This window comes from Phyllobates terribilis, unplaced genomic scaffold (assembly GCF_046119375.1).
Source record: "Phyllobates terribilis strain yellow unplaced genomic scaffold, ASM4611937v1 Scaffold_2__4_contigs__length_985480577, whole genome shotgun sequence".
In the NCBI taxonomy this organism is placed as follows: Eukaryota; Metazoa; Chordata; class Amphibia; order Anura; family Dendrobatidae; genus Phyllobates; species Phyllobates terribilis.
The window spans coordinates 907,507,198-907,520,013 of NW_027362762.1; the positions used below are offsets into that span (position 1 = coordinate 907,507,198).

The following is a 12,816-nucleotide window of genomic DNA, read 5'->3' on the forward strand; positions in this document are numbered from 1 at the left end:
TCCCCCTTTTAATTCTCTACATGATATGCACATGCCGCAGACACCCCCTTTTAATTCTCTACAAGATGTGCACATGCCGCAGACACCCCCTTTCAATTCTCTACAAGATGTGCACATGCCTCAGACACCCCCTTATAATTCTCTACAAGATGTGCACATGCCGCAGACACCCCCTTTCAATTCTCTACAAGATGTGCACATGCCTCAGACACCCCCTTATAATTCTCTACAAGATGTGCACATGCCTCAGACACCCCCTTATAATTCTCTACAAGATGTGCACATGCCGCAGACTCCCCCTTTTAATTCTCTACAAGATGTGCACATGCCGCAGACTCCCCCTTTCAATTCTCTACAAGATGTGCACATGCCGCAGACTCCCCCTTTTAATTCTCTACAAGATGTGCACATGCCGCAGACACCCCCTTTTATTTCTCTACAAGATGTGCACATGCCGCAGACTCCCCCTTTTAATTCGCTACATGATGTGCACATGCCGCAGACACCCCCTTTTAATTCTCTACATGATGTGCACATGCCGCAGACTCCCCCTTTTATTTCTCTACAAGATGTGCACATGCCGCAGACTCCCCCTTTTAATCCTCTACAAGATGTGCACATGCCGCAGACTCCCCCTTTTAATTCTCTACATGATGTGCACATGCCGCAGACACCCCCTTTTAATTCTCTACATGATGTGCACATGCCGCAGACTCCCCCTTTTATTTCTCTACAAGATGTGCACATGCCGCAGACTCCCCCTTTTAATCCTCTACAAGATGTGCACATGCCGCAGACTCCCCCTTTTAATTCTCTACATGATGTGCACATGCCGCAGACTCCCCCTTTTAATTCTCTACATGATATGCACATGCCGCAGACACCCCCTTTTAATTCTCTACATGATGTGCACATGCCGCAGACTCCCCCTTTTATTTCTCTACAAGATGTGCACATGCCGCAGACTCCCCCTTTTAATCCTCTACAAGATGTGCACATGCCGCAGACTCCCCCTTTTAATTCTCTACAAGATGTGCACATGCCGCACACACCCCCATTAATTCTCCCCAAGTGTATAAATACACATTATTAATGAGGGCAGTGGATACCCTCATACGTCGTAATAAATTACACTTCAGTCAATTGGTCCCCAAGCACCTACTTCACTGTATACAAACGCATGTGTGCATTCTTCATCCTTGGCCGTTCTGTAGATAAAGGATTCTTTCTATTTAGTCTCCAAGGATTTCATGCGCCTCTGAACTCTATTTATACAGACCTGTAGAACCCTTTTACCATTATTTTGGATTTCCTTAAGAGATACAGTCAGCAAAAAAAAAAAACAAGTTGCACATTGACTAAATCATAAAATAATTCAAATGATCAATAAAATTCTTCTAAATCAATAAGTTTCAACTTTATTATGAATATTCGAATTTTTGAAATTTGAGATTTTTATTATTTCTGAAGTTTAACTTTTTTAATTTTATTTTAAGGAAATGGTAATATTTCCAATTCTCTTAATCCCTGGCGCCTGTGGGCTCCAACACTGGATACAGGCATCTTTATCAGTCCGCATGTAGCATACAAATGAGCTCCTTAGATTTTTATACACTGTGTTTCTTGTAAGTTTGTTCAAAGGGTTGTTTGCTCTTCAGCCCTCCTTGTTCTGGTCGGGATTGGCTTTCTGGTCACGTTGGAGGCTGCAAGTAATAGAGAAGGAGTATAAGTGAGTGTGGAAATGCAAAGCTGTCTCTTGTTACAATTTATCGATTTCATTCTGGTGTCATTCAATTAAGACAGAAGTGTGATGGATAGTCCCGGCATAGATCCGACTTTGCTCACTGGCCACCATAGATAAAGCTTTTTTTGTTCATGTTACGTGGATGGGGAATCAAGAAATAAAAGAGGAGTGTGTGCATGTGATTGGAATCTCTTCCTGCAATCAATAGTTCTTCTGCCATTTCATAAATATACATTGTTTTTGCAATCTTCATTTTGAGAATGTTTAACCTATCATCTCCCGGGCAAAATGCTTGGAAGGTCAACTGAATCTTGGCTCGCTCTTCGCAAGAGATGGAATATCTTGGAGCTCTACCTATTTCATTAATGACCGTTTGGTATTTGACTATAAGCCACTATGTAATTAAAAATAAATTGCAAATTTAAAGCCTCAAGCTGCAGACAAGAAAAGAAGAAATGCTGGATGTGCATAAAGTGTTTTTTCCTTAAACCCCCAGCCCAAAATAAAGTTTTTGTGATTTTTTTTAATGTTTTTTTTTATTGCACAAAAATGCTATGGCTAGGTGGAAATGTCTAAAGTAGAAAGTAAAATGTACTATGTATAATGGTTTGCAATATTTTTTGGATCAATGGTGTTTTTTGTGGGATTTTTTTCCATAGTCTTCTCCATCGGACTTAAAGGGAACATTTCAAAAACATTACCCCTCCAAATCCATTTATATCACTGTGCAACCCTTAAAAATATAATTCAGTCGATCCCTTTATGATTCCAAAGTGCTGCATTAGTAGCAAGGAATCACATTTTGAAGTTCAGTCTTGAAGTGCACTTGGACTTGATGATGCACTTACAGCTTCTCAGCCTCCACTTTATTCCTGAACTAGCAGCATCCACACGCACCTTATTGTCAGGTTGGTGGCCAGTGTACCAGAGCAAATGACCTGTCAATCAGCTAGAGGAGGGTATGGCTGGTTTGGGAATACAGAGGAGGCTGAGAAGCTGTAAGCGCATCAGTACACCCCCCAGTACTTCAAGACTGAAGTTGACTAAACATATTTGGTATCGCAGCATCCAGAATGACCCAACCTATAAAATTGTCACACCCCTTCAGTTAACTCCATAAAAAAATAAAAATAAAAGACATAGGAAAAACTATGCTTTTTGATCATATCGCCAAAAAAGTGTAATAAAACACAATCAAAAAGGCAAATATAAATAAAAATTGTATAACTGAAAATGTCATCTTGTCCCGCAAAAAAACCTCCCTACAACTCCATCAGTGGAGAAATATAGAAGTTACAGCTGTTAGAATATACCGATGCATAAACAATTCTTTTTTCTATAAAATTGTTTTTATTGTGTAAAAGCGGAAAACATAAAAAAAACTATATAAATGTGCTATTGCTGTAATTATACTCACCCGAAGAATAAAGCTGCCTTATCAATTTAACCACAAACGGAATGGCATAAAATAACCCCCCCCCCAAAAAAAAAAAATCCTGATTTGCTGTTTTTTGTTCGATCTGCCTCCCTAAAAATCTGAATAAAAAGCGATCAAAAAACATTATGTGCCCGAAAATGGTACCAATAAAAACGTCAAATTGTCCCGCAAAAAAAAAGTCCTCACATGACTCTGTTGGCAGAAATATAGATAAATTATAGCTCTCAAAATATGGTGATGCAAAAACTTTATTTTGCAAAAAAATAATTTTTTAGTGTGTGACAGCTGCCAAACAAAAAAACCCGATATAAATCTGGTATCGCTGTAATCGCACTGACCTGAAGAATAAAGTCGTCTAATCACTTATACCACACGAGAAACAGCATAAATACAAATAAAAGCTAATTCTTTACCTGCTGCTGATTTGTTCATTCTACCTCCTAAAGATCGTAGTAAGGCTCGGCTCATATTTGTCCTGTGCTCTGCGCTTAGCGCTTACACCCGGGTTTCCATGGAAATCTGTGACTTATGTGATTTAGACGGGATCCCAGAAGGAAGATTCCCTATAATGAGGCAGATGTAGACAATGTGGACTCTGTCTGGTTTATGATCAGGCGATGTCTGTCTTTTTAGGTGTGCATAAAAGCGCGGTCAGCCACAGTTTTGTGCACCTCTGAAAAGAAGGACACCACTGAACAGAGGCCAGACAGAGTCAGTACTACTAACTCTGCTGCGTCATTATAGTAAATGGAACCGTCGGAGGTTTCATCTGAACCACATCATTTGGACATTTAGATGGAAACCCCAATGTAAGTGCTAAGCGTAGAGCGCAGGATAAATGTGATCCCAAATGTTATGTAAAATGTTCCCAATAAAATCTTCAACTCAATCCACAACAAAAAAAAAACACTCAGGTTGGTCACCTGTTAACGGAAATATAGGGGGCTTTCATGTTACTGGTAGTACAAAGGCTCTGGAAAAGCACTATGGGTCCTCACCCCCAAAAGAAATTGAGTAAATTCTCCGAAATCCAAATGCCCCCCTCTCTTCTGAGCCCCATAGTGTGCCTAAACCACATTTAGTGTCCAAATGTTTAGCATTTCTTTAGTGATGAGAGCCTTAATTTACAGGTGCATGTCTCCAGAAGCATGATCTGGGCACAACTTAATGGTCACTACAGCTTACTGGTCACTACAACGTACTGGTCACTACACTGGCAACATCCATTGCTGCTTGTTTCTGGAAAACACCCATGGAGTCAAAACCGTCACTACACCTGTAGATAAACTCCCAGAGTGGTATAATTTCCAAAATGATGTTGCTTGAAAGGGGATTCTGCTCTTCTGGCACTTAGGGGCTCTGTATTATGGCGTCCACATACTATTCTAACAATAAATAGTTCTCCAAAAGTCAAGTAGTGCGTTTTCCCTCCTGAGTGTCACCATGTGGCTAAACAGTGCTGTACAGACACATATGCGTTACTGCCACGTTCAGCAGAAATTGTGTGATAAATTCTATTGCCATTTTTAGCCATTTCCATGTGTGAAAATATAAAATTTGGGGCAACAGTTTTAGGGTAAAAAATATTTTTTTGGTATGGAGTTCTGTGGCACACCTATGGTGTAAATATGATCATCGCACCCTTATATGAATTAATTGAGAGATGTAGCTTGTAATGGGGTCACTTATTTGGTGATCTGCTGTTCTGGCACCTCAGGGGATCTCCCAGTGTGCCATGGCACCCGCAAACCAGAACAGTAAAATCTGCACTATAATATGGCGCTCCTTCCTTTCTGACCTTTGCACTGTGCCAGAAAAGTATTTCCCATTACATGTAGGGTATTGGCGCGCTCAGGAAAAATTGCACAACAAACTGTGAGGTCCATTTTTTCCCATTAGCAAAAATTAAAAACTTAAGACTAAAACAACCTTTTTGTGGTAGAAATGTAATTATTCTTTCTTCACCTCCCAATGGTATAAAATTCTGTGAGGCACATGTTGTGTCAACATGATCACTGAACCCCTAGATGAAGTCATTAGGGAGTGTAGCTTGTAACATGGGATCACTTTTGGATAGCAAAATGTAATGTTCATTCTCTCTCTCGACAAAACATCAGACCACATTTGAATCAATGTTATTCTATGGGGCCGTGCACATGTCAAATTTTTCCCTTGGATAGAGTCTATCCAAGGAAAAAAATCGCATCATGCATGGTTTGCATCCGATATTCTGATTGTACCCGGCCATGCAAATCAGTGAATCTGTGGAAAAAATTGGAGTGCACTTGGATGACATCTGAATACACTCCAATATTCACAGACTGTCAGAATAGAGAAGATGGAAAAATGTGTTTTCCATTTTTTCCTCATTCAAGAAAATGAGATCACACTCTGATCACACTCTGACCAGAATGTGATCAGAATGTGATTAGCAAAATTGGCCCGATTCTTTCGGATGAGAGAAAAATACTGTTGTGTGACCCTAACCTCAGAATGGCCAATTCTCGAGGCACGTGCCACTTGCAGGCTCTATGCAAGTATTTGCCTGAATCTGGCCGAATTGTTGGTTCTACCAACTTCAGTCTCCCTGTCCTTAGCTTGCAGCAGGGGAGAGAGCGGTGGACTGAAGAATGAAGATTAGAAGAACTCTCCTTTATGTACCTGACAATGAATACGATCACCGTGATGTCAATACGTAGGCTAAAAGCATGGAGTATACATCATTTGATCAATTTAATTAAGAGAATCCCTGTAAATTCCAATCTTCCTTCTCCTACAAGAACAAAAGCTATCACAATCGTTATTACCTTCACACAGCTCTTGAGATTTTTATTCAGTCAATAATTTGCCTTCACCTTTATTAAGATTCCACCATTCACTAACCAACAGTTCATTAGTAACACAGATACAAAGTAAACAATAGTTGCAAGACAAAAAGGTGCCCTGTACATAAAAACTGTAGTACAGTAATAATGTGAAAAAAAAAAAAAAATTGTTGGAATAGGTGAGGTTTACCGTACGGCTTAATTCCCGCTGTGATTTCCCCATAGATTAAGGTGGATCCAAGTAGTGCAACACTTTCTAATGAGCCTATTGTTAAAGCCGCTTCTAAACTGTTGGGATTGTCGAAAGCTTAAAACCTGTTCATGTGTCCTTAGAAAGCATCAGAGACCCTGATTTCAATGCTGGGTTACTTACTGGGCTTCTTGCTATAGTTTTAAGCTAGTGCTGCAGCCAATCAATGAGCTCTACCCATAGCCGAAAGAGCATTTGATTAGTGTGTACCAATTTGGGTAACACATGACATTTTGATCACTTTTTATTGTATTATCTGTTAGGGAAGGGAGGAAACTAAAAAATAGCAATTCTGGCTTTTTAATTGTTGTTTTCTGTTCGACATTTAACATACAGTTTAAATAATTTTATATTTTGATCAGACTTTTATGGACATGACAATACAGAATTTTTGTTTTTCATTTATTCATTTATTTTTGATTGGGGAAAAGATTTGTTTTTTTTATATATATTTTTTTTACATATTTAATGTATTCATTTTTTTTTTTTTTTTTTTTTTTTTTTAGTCCCCTTAGGGAACTTAAACCTGCCCTTGCCATTATACAGCAGAATGAAAAGTCGACAAAATCACTTATTGTTAGAGATGTGTACTTTTGTTTGAAATCAATTCAATTCAGCTCCAAATTTTACAAAAAAAAATTGGATTCTACCTAATCAAAAATTTTTGCAGTTCACTTGCTTCAAATTCAGCCAAATGGCAGCCGTCCAGCCAACATTTTACTAAATTCTAGAGGGCTGGAGAAGAAATTAAATGATGATACCTTGCCGCTCACCTGTCCTGCCATAGCCGACTGTCAGGGCTTGCACTCCGCCCTGCCTTTGCTTTCCTTTGGCATACAACATCATCTTTGGGCTTCTTCACTCTGCCTGACATGATTTCATAGGCCACCTCACTGACAGGAGCTCCAGTGCAAAGTGAAGTTGCCCAATATGGACCTTGCGCGCTGGAGGAAAAAAGAGGTTGGACTGAGCAGATGACCAGATAATGGGCTGTGGTAGTGGTGGGACAGGTACGCATCGAGGTGAATATTCTTTTTTTTTTTTTACACCCAGATTTGATAATCCCTACTTATTATATACAGGTGCTTCTCACAAAATTAGAATATCATCAAAAATGGTGTTCTTTGTTAATTATTCTAATTTACTGAGATAATGACTTTTGTGTTTCATTGGCTGTAAGCTATAATCATCAAAATTAACAGAAATAAACACTTGAAATAGATCACTCTGTTTGTAATGACTCTATATACGGTAATATATGAGTTTCACTTTTTGCATTGAAGAATTGAAATAAATAACATTTTTGGGGATATTCTAACTTTGTGAGAAGCACCTATATGTATGTTCTCTTAGTGTACAAAATTAATGTGATTTTCCTAAAAAATAAGTCTAACACTAGACATTGTCATAAAATAAGCAATAACCACTTGAGTGGCTTTATTTAGAGCCCTGCATTGATGTTGTGCACATGACTGTTGGAGCCATTCACTGGCCTCCTCAGTCTAGTACTGTAAATGTAAGCATTACTACTGAGGCCTGTGATCGGCTGCAGCATTCACATGGATGTATCACACATCATGACTAAGCAATCTAATGCCGCACATAGCTAAAATAACAAAGGAGTGGCTTCAGAACAACTCTGTGACCATTCTTGACTGGCCCAGCCAGAGCCCCAACCTAAATCCAATTGAGCATCTCTGGAGAGACCTGAAAATGGCTGTCCACCAACGTTCACCATCCAACCTGACGGAGCTGGAGAGGATCTGCAAGGAAGAATGGTAGAGGATCCCCAAATCCAGGGGTGAAAAACTTGTTGCATCATTCCCAAGAAGACTCATGGCTGTCCTAGCTCAAAAGGGTGCTTCTACTCAATGCTGAGCAAAGGGTCTGAATACTTATGACCATGTGATATTTCAGTTTTTCTTTTTTAATAAATTTGCAAAAAATTCTACATTTCTGTTTTTATCAGTCAAGATGGGGTGCAGAGTATACTTTAGTGAGAAAAAAAATGAACTTTTTAGAATTTACCAAATGGCTGCAATGAAATAAAGGGTGAAAAAATTTAAAGGGGTCTGAATACTTTCCGTACCCACAGTAATATCCTCTATGAGAAGGCTCACCTAACCTTTAACGAGTTATATCCTCTAATCCTTAATGGATCGTCCAAGCTTTAATTTTTATTTGTTCTTCTAACCTAAATTCAGAAAAATCATTAAAAATCCTCAAAATTTTGTAATTCTTTTTGTAGAGTGATTGAAGGCAGAATAATAATGCTTCCATCCTGGAGGACCGGCTTAAGGGGGTTTTTGTGCAATGTTGTAATGACGTGAAGGTCAGTAGCTTCCCCCACATATAAGTCAATGGAGAAAGTGGAGCTGTCATCCAGGCAGGAGTCGTGTCCAGCAAGGAGCTGCTGAATTTGGCATTTCTGCTGAATTGATTAATGGCTCCAGATCAGGAACTAATGGGATTTTTTTTAAAAAATTGCCCTAATGCTGCACATAAATATCCATCATTATTACATTCATATACTATAAGTATCTAGGCAGACCAATAGTCCTATATAATACAGAGGAATAAAAAATTGTTTAAAGGTCTCTCTGATGAAAACAAGTTATCTCCTACCATTAGTAAGGGTGATAACTTGTGATTGGTGGGGGTCTGACCACTGGGATCCGCACCAATCAGCAACAACGGGGCACTTTTATGCCCATTAGAATAGAGCAGTAGGGCACATGCTTGACCGATGCTCCATTCATTCCCTATGAAGCGCTGCACCTGCCTTACCTGCCTCTCCATTATGTAATGGGGATAAAAGTGTCCCATCGGGGAGAAAATTTTACGTTCTGTCGATTAGTGTGGGAACCTGAGTTCGGATTCCAATTGATCTAGCCTGCAGATAGGTGATAATAACTTGTTTTCACCAAACAACTTTTTTTTTTTTAACTATACAAACAAATGAAGGCAGACAGACAATGACAAAATAATAAATATTCAATGAAAGAGCTTTAATTATATCAGGAAGGGGCATACAATGCACCAATCGGGCAGTATAGCGAAAGCTGTAATCCCTGCCAAGACCATCATCAAGATCAGACATGAAAGTCTTATAAATATTTGAGTTTCTCTTATGTACATAGTACAGTTATAATGCACCGAACAATACAGGTATGCACACAATGATGTCACAGTAGTGGGATAATACATATAGTGATGTCACAGTAGTGGGGTAATGCACACAGTGATGTAACAGTATTGGAATGATGTGTGTAGTGATGTCACAGTAATGGGATAATGGGCACAGTGATGTCACATAGTGATATAATATATATAGTAATGTCACAGCAGTGGAATAATGCACACAGTGATGACGCATAGTGAGATAATATGTATAGTGATGTCAGTAGTGGGATAATACATATAGTGATGTCACAGTAGAGGAATAATGCACACAGTGATGCAACAGCATTGGAATAATGTGTGTAGTGATATCACAGCTATGGGATAATGCACACAGTGATGTAACAGCAGTGAGAAAGTATGCACAATAATGTTGCACACGTGGGATAACATGCAAAGTGATGCCATAGCTGTGGGATAACGCACACAGTAATGGTGCAGTAATGTGACAATGAGCACAGTGATGTCATAGCTGTATGATAATGCACACAGTAATGGTGCAGTAATGTGATAATGAGCACAGTGATGTCATAGCTGTGGGATAATGCACACAGTAATGGTGCAGTAATGTGATAATGAGCACAGTGATGTCACAGTAGTGGGACAATGTAAACAGTAATGGCGCAATAATGTGATAATGAGCACAGTGATGTCACAGTAGTGGGAGAATGCACACAGTAATGGTGCAGTAATGTGATAATGAGCACAGTGATGTCACAGCAGTGGGATAATGCACACAGTAATGGTGCAGTAATGTGATAATGAGCACAGTGATGTCATAGCTGTGGGATAATGCACACAGTAATGATGCAGTAATGTGATAATGAGCACAGTGATGTCACAGTAGTGGGATAATGCACACAGTAATGGTGCAGTAATGTGATAATGAGCACAGTGATGTCACAGTAGTGGGATAATGCATACAGTAATGATGGAGTAATGTTATAATGAGCACAGTGATGTCACAGTAGTGGGATAATGCACACAGTAATGGTACAGTAATGTGATAATGAGCACAGTGATGTCACAGTAGTGGGATAATGCACACAGTAATGATGCAGTAATGTTATAATGCGCACAGTGATGTCACAGTAGTGGAATAATGCACACAGTAATGGTGCAGTAATGTGATAATGAGCACAGTGATGTCACAGCAGTGGGATAATGCACATAGTAATGGTGCAGTAATGTGATAATGAGCACAGTGATGTCACAGTAGTGGGATAATGCACACAGTAATGGTGCAGTAATGTGATAATGAGCACAGTGATGTCACAGTAGTGGAATAATGCACACAGTAATGATGCAGTAATGTTATAATGAGCACAGTGATGTCACAGTAGTGGGATAATGCACACAGTAATGGTACAGTAATGTGATAATGAGCACAGTGATGTCAGAGCTGTGGGATAATGCACACAGTAATGGTACAGTAATGTGATGATGAGCACAGTGATGTCACAGTAGTGGGATAATGAACACAGTAATGATGCAGTAATGTGATAATGAGCATAGTGATGTCACAGCAGTGGGATAATGCACACAGTAATGATGCAGTAATGTGATAATGAGCACAGTGATGTCACAGTAGTGGGATAATGCACACAGTAATGGTACAGTAATGTGATAATGAGCACAGTGATGTCACAGTAGTGGGATAATGAACACAGTAATGATGCAGTAATGTGATAATGAGCATAGTGATGTCACAGCAGTGGGATAATGCACACAGTAATGATGCAGTAATGTGATAATGAGCACAGTGATGTCACAGTAGTGGGATAATGCACACAGTAATGGTACAGTAATGTTATAATGAGCACAGTGATGTCACAGTAGTGGGATAATGCACACAGTTATGGTGCAGTAATGTGATAATGAGCACAGTGATGTCACAGCAGTGGGATAATGCACACAGTAATGGTGCAGTAATGTGATAATGAGCACAGTGATGTCACAGTAGTGGGATAATACACACAGTAATGGTACAGTAATGTGATGATCAGCACAGTGATGTCACAGCAGTGGGATAATGCACACAGTAATGATGCAGTAATGTGATAATGAGCACAGTGATGTCACAGTAGTGGGATAATGCACACAGTAATGGTGCAGTAATGTGATAATGAGCACAGTGATGTCACAGCAGTGGGATAATGCACACAGTAATGGTGCAGTAATGTGATAATGAGCACAGTGATGTCATAGCTGTGGGATAATGCACACAGTAATGGTACAGTAATGTGATAATGAGCACAATGATGTCACAGTAGTGGGATAATACACACAGTAATGGTACAGTAATGTGATGATCAGCACAGTGATGTCACAGCAGTGGGATAATGCACACAGTAATGGTGCAGTAATGTGATAATGAGCACAGTGATGTCACAGTAATGGGATAATGCACACAGTAATGGTGCAGTAATGTGATAATGAGCATAGTGATGTCACAGCAGTGGGATAATGCACACAGTAATGGTACAGTAATGTGATAATGAGCACAGTGATGTCATAGCTGTGGGATAATGCAAACAGTAATGGTGCAGTAATGTGATAATGAGCATAGTGATGTCACCGCAGTGGGATAATGCACACAGTAATGGTACAGTAATGTGATAATGAGACCAGTGATGTCACAGTAGTGGGATAATGCACACAGTAATGATGCAATAATGTTATAATGAGCACAGTGATGTCACAGTAGTGGGATAATGCACACAGTAATGGTGCAGTAATGTGATAATGAGCACAGTGATGTCACAGTAGTGGGATAATGCACACAGTAATGATGCAGTAATGTTATAATGAGCACAGTGATGTCACAGTAGTGGGATAATGCACACAGTAATGGTGCAGTAATGTGATAATGAGCACAGTGATGTCACAATAGTGGGATAATGCACACAGTAATGGTACAGTAATGTGATAATGAGCACAGTGATGTCACAGTAGTGGGATAATGCACAAAGTAATGGTGCAGTAATGTGATAATGAGCACAGTGATGTCACAGTAGTGGGATAATGCACACAGTAATGGTGCAGTAATGTGATAATGAGCACAGTGATGTCACAGTAGTGGGATAATGCACACAGTAATGGTACAGTAATGTGATAATGAGCACAGTGATGTCACAGCAGTGGGATAATGCACACAGTAATGGTGCAGTAATGTGATAATGAGCACAGTGATGTCACAGTAGTGGGATAATGCACACAGTAATGGTGCAGTAATGTGATAATGAGCACAGTGATGTCATAGCTGTGGGATAATACACACAGTAATGGTACAGTAATGTGATAATGAGCACAGTGATGTCATAGCTGTGGGATAATTAACACAGTAATGATGCAGTAATGTGATAATGAGCACAGTGAT

The 12,816-nt window shown here is 39.4% G+C and overlaps 1 long non-coding RNA gene across 1 annotated transcript in view; it reads right to left on the bottom strand.

The window, feature by feature from the left end:
- Window positions 1-1,533: 1,533 nt before the first annotated feature.
- LOC141236522 (uncharacterized) overlaps window positions 1,534-12,816 on the bottom strand; it is a 50,442-nt gene continuing 39,159 nt past the window's right edge. Inside the window, exon 3 of the long non-coding RNA XR_012302178.1 lies at window positions 1,534-1,703. This is a non-coding gene — a long non-coding RNA (uncharacterized lncRNA). The remainder of the gene's footprint in view (window positions 1,704-12,816) is intronic.